General features: G+C 37.9%; 1 long non-coding RNA gene across 1 annotated transcript in view; it reads right to left on the bottom strand.

The window, feature by feature from the left end:
• Window positions 1-7,268, bottom strand: part of LOC103352982 (uncharacterized) — a 21,435-nt gene extending 14,167 nt beyond the window's left edge. Inside the window, exon 1 of the long non-coding RNA XR_519986.1 lies at window positions 7,258-7,268. This is a non-coding gene — a long non-coding RNA (uncharacterized LOC103352982). The remainder of the gene's footprint in view (window positions 1-7,257) is intronic.
• Between the last annotated feature and the right edge of the window lie 307 nt (window positions 7,269-7,575).

The following is a 7,575-nucleotide window of genomic DNA, read 5'->3' as shown; positions in this document are numbered from 1 at the left end:
CCATTTATGGCCGATTTCAAAATCTATCTCCTCCTAGGGGGTAAGACGTACACTCCTGAAATTTGGCAAGCACAAACTACACGATGTGGTGATTAAAAGTTATCAAAACGCTCCGCAAAACTCTTTTCGTTTAGAAATGGCGGCCCGTCCAGTATTGATCAATGGCCATTTTGACCACTTTTTGGGGGTTTTCCACATTCAACGGGATGCAGTCAGAAGGCCATTTCATCTACACCTACAAGACTCAGTGGGCGTGTGTAGCAGGTCGGGACGCACACCGACTGTCTCAGTCGCACTCCAGCGAGAAGCGAGGACCCGACCAATGCCGCTTGCGGCTTTAATTTTCCTTGTTGCTCTATGGAAACACTGCCTGCAGTTCAACCTGATAACTCTGAATTTTTCAACGTTGGTCAAAGCTGAGTCAGTCATGATGGTTAGTTGTGGGGGTTTAGGATTATCTCTGCAGGCAGTGGAACCGGCTGTGAAAGTGTCAAAGTTCTGTAAAAGACAAACACATGAACTTTCCTGCATGAATGCGGGTTAAATGATTACCTGTGATCCAGTTTCCTCCTCACAGAATCTGCTGTTTAACCGCACAGTTCGAGGTATTCAAATATAAGCAAACAGTTTGCTGAAGACCAGGAAATATCCACAGTGAGATGTAAATGTGATAGTAACTGGTTTGAGTGATTTGCATAATGGTGACCTGATCCTCATTTTCTGGAGCGCCAACTGTTTGAAGAGCTCCACTGTGTGAAACTAATTAGCTCGGATTATTATCATGAGTTTATTCATGTTCAGGTTTTTACAAAGTAGATGCAAAATAGGAAGTTGTTCATTTATTGAACAATTGTATCCAAATTTGATGGTTCCTGAAGTGTTTTTCTTCTGCTAATAACAAAGAAGTGCTACTAACCTTCAAGTATAGAGACAGCAGATGTTAAGGTTCATGTAAAATACGCTGTTTAGCTGTAATCAAGAGCAGAATCACACGATCACATGATGCGTCCCGACCTGATGAGCTGCATCTCAAAGTTTGTTCATCAGGTGAAGCTGCAGTCACCTGAAGATGCTCTGATTGTGTCTTGGCTGCAGCTGGAGGAGCAGGAATAGGTTCATGTGCAGCTAAAGAGTTAATGAGGTGAGTTTACCTCATAAATACATTCTTTGAATGTCACCTCATCAGAAGTCCAACAATGTGCAGAGTTTTCTTTGTATTTGGTAGTGTCCAGGTTGAATGGTTGATTGGTTGGTTGATGTCCTTTCGTCTGATCAAATTCTCATTGGTCAGACAATTTTCAGTGTTACTTTCATAAGGAGAAAAGCATCAAACTGACATCCTTCCAGGATGTGAACACCTCCATGTTTTCACAACTTTGAACTGAACCAAGTTAATGGAGACTGCAGGGTCTTTATTTTTCTGATTTAAAAAAAGAAAAAAGAAGAAAACATGAAAAAGTTTGCTGACTTTGACATAAAATAAGGTGTAAAACTTGTCTTTTCCTTCATATTAAACTTCTATTATGCTTCTGCACAGCTGCCCAATGCTGAATTTACATCAAAACAATTGGCTGGATGTTTGGGCAGGACATGTATCATACAACAACCCCTTCTTTGGTGTTAGTTAATTCTCCTATAGATTTCTATTCAGGATTCTTTGAACTTAATATAGAAATTAGTCAGATGAAGTTGCATAACTAATAATACTGTAATGTCTTAAACTTAATATTTAAGTTAGTCTGGTAATTTATATGATTAGTAATATCGAGACATATTAAACTTGATATTTAAATTAGTCAGGTGAACATTTCTTATTAAATAATTAAACTAATAGGATACATTGGAATAATCAATAATATAAGGTCTCAAACTAAATATTTAAACTAGTCAGGTAAATTTTCTAACTGTAATTTCTATTTATCAGAAAGCAGTTTGACTTGCCTCTGCTGTTTGAAATGTGTGATATAAATGATGATAAATTGACTTATTTTTTTTAAACATACATTTTTCTTTAAAATGTAAATAAACCGATGAGTGATGAAAACATGAGTATCACCTGTGCTCCATGAACATGTTCACTTAGCAAACAGTGAAGACAGACCGTTTCTCCAGAGTTCAAGAGAATTTTTCCAGCTGAAGCAAACAGCAGAAGCCTCCCCTGAAGCTGTTTAACTCCTCAAAACATTCACATTCAAATGAGGCCGGATGTAATTTCACAGCTTCACGTCCAGTCAGAGCTGTCCGACAGCCTGCAGGCCAGAATTAACTGGTGGTGGTTTTTTATTAACATTCTTTCATGAGGACATTTACACAAAACCTTCAATTCACCCTTCAACTCTTCAAAACCTACTCATCAACTGATCTCAGTCGAATCTGTGCTTCAGTCTGTTTTGTATTCATCATGCTTTAAAGCTGATGGTGCACCTGCATTCAAAATACAGACTTTTGATGTGGACACTTTTTTTTTTTTTTTACAGTCAACACATACAGTACATTACTTTATGTGATTTGAGCTTTAGTTTTAGTAGAAAAATTGCCCCCCAATTTTTATTTTTTAATTTTTTTTTTTTTTTACCTTATACACCCATGTTTATATTTATGATATACATAGAGTCTGAGTCTATTTATCTGTCAATGTTTGCAGAGATTTTTTTTTTAAAAGCTTCTAAAATTGTAGTTAGCGCAGCCCTTTCTGACTGAAATACCTAAAAAGTCAGCTTGTAATGAACTTTTGTCCATAAATTCATGGTTCCCAAAGGATGAATCGGACTGGCTTCTCAGCAGGAGTTATACCATAGCTTTCCCATGAGCCTCAGCTTGTGTCAACCTACTGAATCAAAAGTTCTGCTTATTTTGTCCAACCAACTGCTCAATGATGAAATAAGATTTCAAAATAAAGTGATTTAAAGGAAAAGCAGCAAATCGTCACATTTGATCAAATGGAACTCTGACATGTTTTGGCATCTTTGTGTTAAACATGAGTTCAGATCATTTTTCTTTGTTCATTCTCTAAATTCTTTTGTCCAAAGTGAGTGATGCCTAGTTAAAGCCACAGTAGTGAACAAAGATTCAGTTGATATGACGCCTAGAGGTGTTTGATTTCCTGGTTTGACCTGTTTATAAGGAGTCTGTAGGCAACTCGCTGATATTTTCTTGCATCTGCTGAGGTCAGATGAGTTTTTATAGTTAAACTACTGAGCAGATCTAATCAGCAGCAACTTTGTATTTGCAGCTGAAAAACTGCCTCTTTCTGCCTTCTTTTTCAGTGGTGGTCTCTATAAATAGACATAAAATTCTACTTGGACGAAGCGTCTGTAACAGCAGCTCTCCCACTCAGCACTGCAGGGTTTTCCCGAGCGTCAAGTTTCCCCCCATGCTGAGCGGAAAGTGAAACCTCGTGTGTCTGCAGACCACTGACAGAAAAACCTGCCAACTGCAGCTCAGTGGTCTGTTATGTCTTTTGCTGTGGTGCTTTTTGGAAAGAAACGGACTTTAGGTTCGGTTCTTCCATGAAGCTACATTTCCTTTAAAATCCCAGAATGAATCTTAGTTTGTTGGTGAAGATCCTGAAATGTGACTGAAAGCTCAGAAAAGAAGGTCTTTTAGTTTATTTTATTTCTAATAGTCTTGACAGGAAACACAGTCATGTGTCAGAGGACGGTCTGTGGTGAGTTCACTGACTGTAATAACAGTGGGACACTTTTCTTTGGTTACACAGTCCAACCACAAATTTTGGCCCCTGAGGGCATTAATTTTCTGAACTCCAAGCAGTTTGTTTCTGAGCCATGCTGCATTTATTTTATTGATCCAGTAGGTCTGATTTTCCTTTCAGTCTCTCTGTGGAAACACTTCCTGCAGTTGAACCTGAATTTTTGTCACGTGACTGTCAGTCGCAATTGATTCAGTCTGGTTTCTTGCATTTCTTAGACTTATTCTTTCTCTTTTTACATGTCCTGTGCTGATGAACAGTAGATTTTTGGCAGCTTTTTAAAAATGTCAGGTCTTTCAAACCTGGCGGAGGGTTTGGGAGTTCAGAGGGTTAAAACCTTCATAAAAAATACTGTCACAGTGGAAATCTACCTACAGTTTTCTGGTTCCTATTAAGCATATTCAGGTGTCTAAAATGAGGTTTTGTGTTTATGTGCACAAACTAGAACTTAAAGTTAAACTGTGTTTTGAAACTTCCAGTAGAGGACAGTCTTCAGATGTCGCTCTGCTCCATAAAAGTAAATTAAAGCCCTGATTTCTGCTTCATAAATGCAGTACGTTGTATTAAAAATCAACCTGATCTGAGAGCGAAAGTGTTGCTTTGGTTGTGTTTTTGCAGAAGTTGTCTTGTTGAAAGTTGGTGCTCTGCGGAGCTGAACGGACCACTGGAGTGTAGAGTTGAGGGGAGACACCGATGACTCACACTTCTACTCACATGTTCATACTTTCCAAATTTAACAGCACGTTTTTCTTCTGTCACACACTTTCTTCTTTTTTTCCATTTTGATATTTGCCTCGAAGGGAAATTCCCCGTCAGAGCTTCAGAGGAGAAGAGAAGAGCTTCAGAAATGTTCTTTGGAAGCTTGTTTTTGACTTTTAAGGTTTCAGGAACAGTGAGACTTTCTTCGCCTGGGAGGATTTACTTGAAAATTTGATTAAGTTTGTTGATTTAATACAACATATTAACTGTATACAGTAGTCACATAATTATACACTTATTTATATGCTTTTTCTCCAGACTTAATGCTTATTTTAGTGGATTTTCATTTAGCTTTTAGCTTTGAAGGCTCATTGAAGTAAACATTAATAATGAGTTCAGTCTTTGGATTTAAGATTTTCTTTCTGAGCAATATTTTCAGATTTGCCTCATAAGTTTCAAACATGGCATCACACTAGTGAGCAGGAAATGAATGCAGTGAAAGTAAATAAATGAATCATTTGTACAAAATGAGATTTAGAAACATTAGCTACTAAATCTTGACTTATACCTTGCTTTAGCCAAAGACTTTATGTTTACATCAGTGGATTTTACTTCAGTTTTTAGTTCAAAGGGCCCACTGAACTCAACATTAATAGTGAGTTCTAACTTTGGATTTGAGATTTTCTTTCTGAGCAAACTGCTGCAAACTCTTCAAACATGGTGTCATGGATGTGGACAATGAATGTGATTAAAAAATAATAATAAGTAAGAATTTCTGCAAGACAAGATTTTAAAACAGTAGCTTTTAAATCTCAGACTCAATGGTCAACATGTTGAAACTGTCAAAAAAAGTGGATTTAAGTCTCATTTGAGACTTGAAACTGAGTCAGAAGTCTGTCAAAAGTGGTGCATTCAAATGCAACCGTTTGACGAGAAAAAACTGATTCTCTGACACTGTACCATTGTCTGTGATTGGTTCATATCAGTTATAACTCTCCAGCAGTGCATCTTTGGAAGTCTGCATATCTGCTTATTTTTGTTTCTTATCAACTTAATTTAATGAGTTTAGTCAACTTAAGTCAAAATTGGACATTTCAAGCTTGAATGTGAGTGAACTACAGGAGGTGGAAAAAACATCTCCAGTCCACTGGAGATGTTTTTTCCACCTAAGACAGCAGAGAGGGGAAGAAAAAGAAACTGAATGGCAGGTTTATGTGATCAAGGTGCTGATGAGACTCATCAGGAAGACAACAAACTAAAAATACCGCAGCGTTTCCTGAGCTTCAAACTTTTTTTTTTCTTTTCTGCGAAGCCTCAGTCTCTGTTGTGTTTGACTTTCACTCATCAACTTCTCAGACAGACAAGAGCAGCTATTTGTTCTTTGTGCAGTTAACAGTTACAGTTAACATTTCATCTTCATGTCAAACACTGTAGTTTATTTTAGTTCCAAAAATGCTCACTAAAGCACCAAATGTAGATTAATCTGCTGCTGAAAATTGTCTCCCACAAATCTACTTTTTTTTTTTGTAAAAACTGCGGTTTCAGGAAAGCAGTGAGATGCTTTTTCATAAATTACTAATTGGTATTGCAAGAGAAGAGGCTCATGATGCCGATCAACATGAACCAATTGATGCAGTGGGGAAGTCAGGAAGTTCTCCACATTTAGATTAGCACACAAGACTGATCCGTTAAATGTTTTAATGGTGTACATTGGAGACTGACGTGTTAAAGCCAAAATATGGTGTAAATGGGTGTGGCTGTCTTGTGTTGGTGGTGTTTTTACAATCAGAGTGTGACTGCAAAAAACTCCTTCAATGTAGGGGTGACATTTTTCTGGCGCACGCACAAGGTGGCGCAAACGTTTACAGAAATAGACACCTAATCAGCCCTTTAAGCCTTCTTGTTTCCATTGCGATGTAGGATCACAGTACTTTTCTCTTCCCTGAAATCAAACGTGAAAGAAGTTCTGTAGAGACGGTTCTTATGGTGCCTGCAGGTTTCTGGAAGTTCTTTCAGGTGAGATCCAAGACAAGAATCCTGACCGCTGTAGTCAAAGTCCTAAGTGTCTTTTGCCCATCCATCAACCCCAACCTCCTCCCTGTGCAGTTTAAAGATGCAGAACAAGCCGCTTGTGCAAAGACTCAAGGCAGTTGTTTAGAGACACAACTTCTGACTGAAGTTGTCTGTTTGTTCCTCACATAATGTTTTATCGTCATGCAGCAGCGACATTTTGAGTTGTTGATTCTGCTGGTTGGAGAGTGATAAATCTGCAAGCACCTTATATGAATGAATTCACACAAAGAACTCCAAAAAGAAAATTTAGGAGTGAAAGAAGGCACAATTGAAATGAGAAAAACAACACACAATAATGGAATGTGGCTCTTCGATGTGATTGGATATATCCGGGTTGGTTTTTGTTTTTGTTTCTGTTATTTTTTTTGGCAAAAGTCATGTTTTTGATCAACTTAAAGAAAACACAATAAGCTCTTTAAACTCCGAACTGGGGTCTTGTCGTTCTTTTTTTTTTTTTTTTTTGCTCCTTTGACATTCTGAAGCTCTGTGGAAACAGAAAAACATGAAGAACTTACTTTTTCAAACTGTCTTTTAGTGTCTGTGATGTTTTTGGTCCAATATGTTAATGAAATGAGTAAAAAGTCATCTACAAATCATGTCATGGTACATCACTTAAATGTGCATAATATATGCAGTTCAAACTGAGGCTGCACTTAAAGCGATACAGGAATGTTACTAAGATCTGAAGCGAGAATTTTTGCGAATACTGGGAAACAGGAATCAGGCATTGTTGCACCAGTATGACCCAGTAAGTATTTTATTAGCACCTTTTTTACACAGCAAAGAGAAACAGTAAATCCTGGGCTGTGTCATAAAGTGTTACGAGTGTTTTTGCAGCAGTAAATGTTGAGAAAATGCAGAAACAAGGACGCACAGATGAAAACGAAACACTGCTAATCTAATCAGGCAGCTGTCACTTGGCTAGCCAGCCAAAATTTAAAGCAAAACTCCTGAAAACACCTGACAGTTCAAACTGGCCGCTGATAAGCCTCCAGTTTACCCACAGTGCTGAGCAGCATTATCAAGCAAACAGAGGAGTGGTTTCCTGTTTCCCCCCAGCATCAACTTGCAGGAAGGAAGCTCCTTATAAGGGC

The sequence above is a fragment of the Stegastes partitus genome, unplaced genomic scaffold, assembly GCF_000690725.1.
Source record: "Stegastes partitus isolate 25-593 unplaced genomic scaffold, Stegastes_partitus-1.0.2 Scaffold57, whole genome shotgun sequence".
Taxonomy (NCBI): domain Eukaryota; kingdom Metazoa; phylum Chordata; class Actinopteri; family Pomacentridae; genus Stegastes; species Stegastes partitus.
This window is presented reverse-complemented; position numbering and strand designations above follow the sequence as displayed.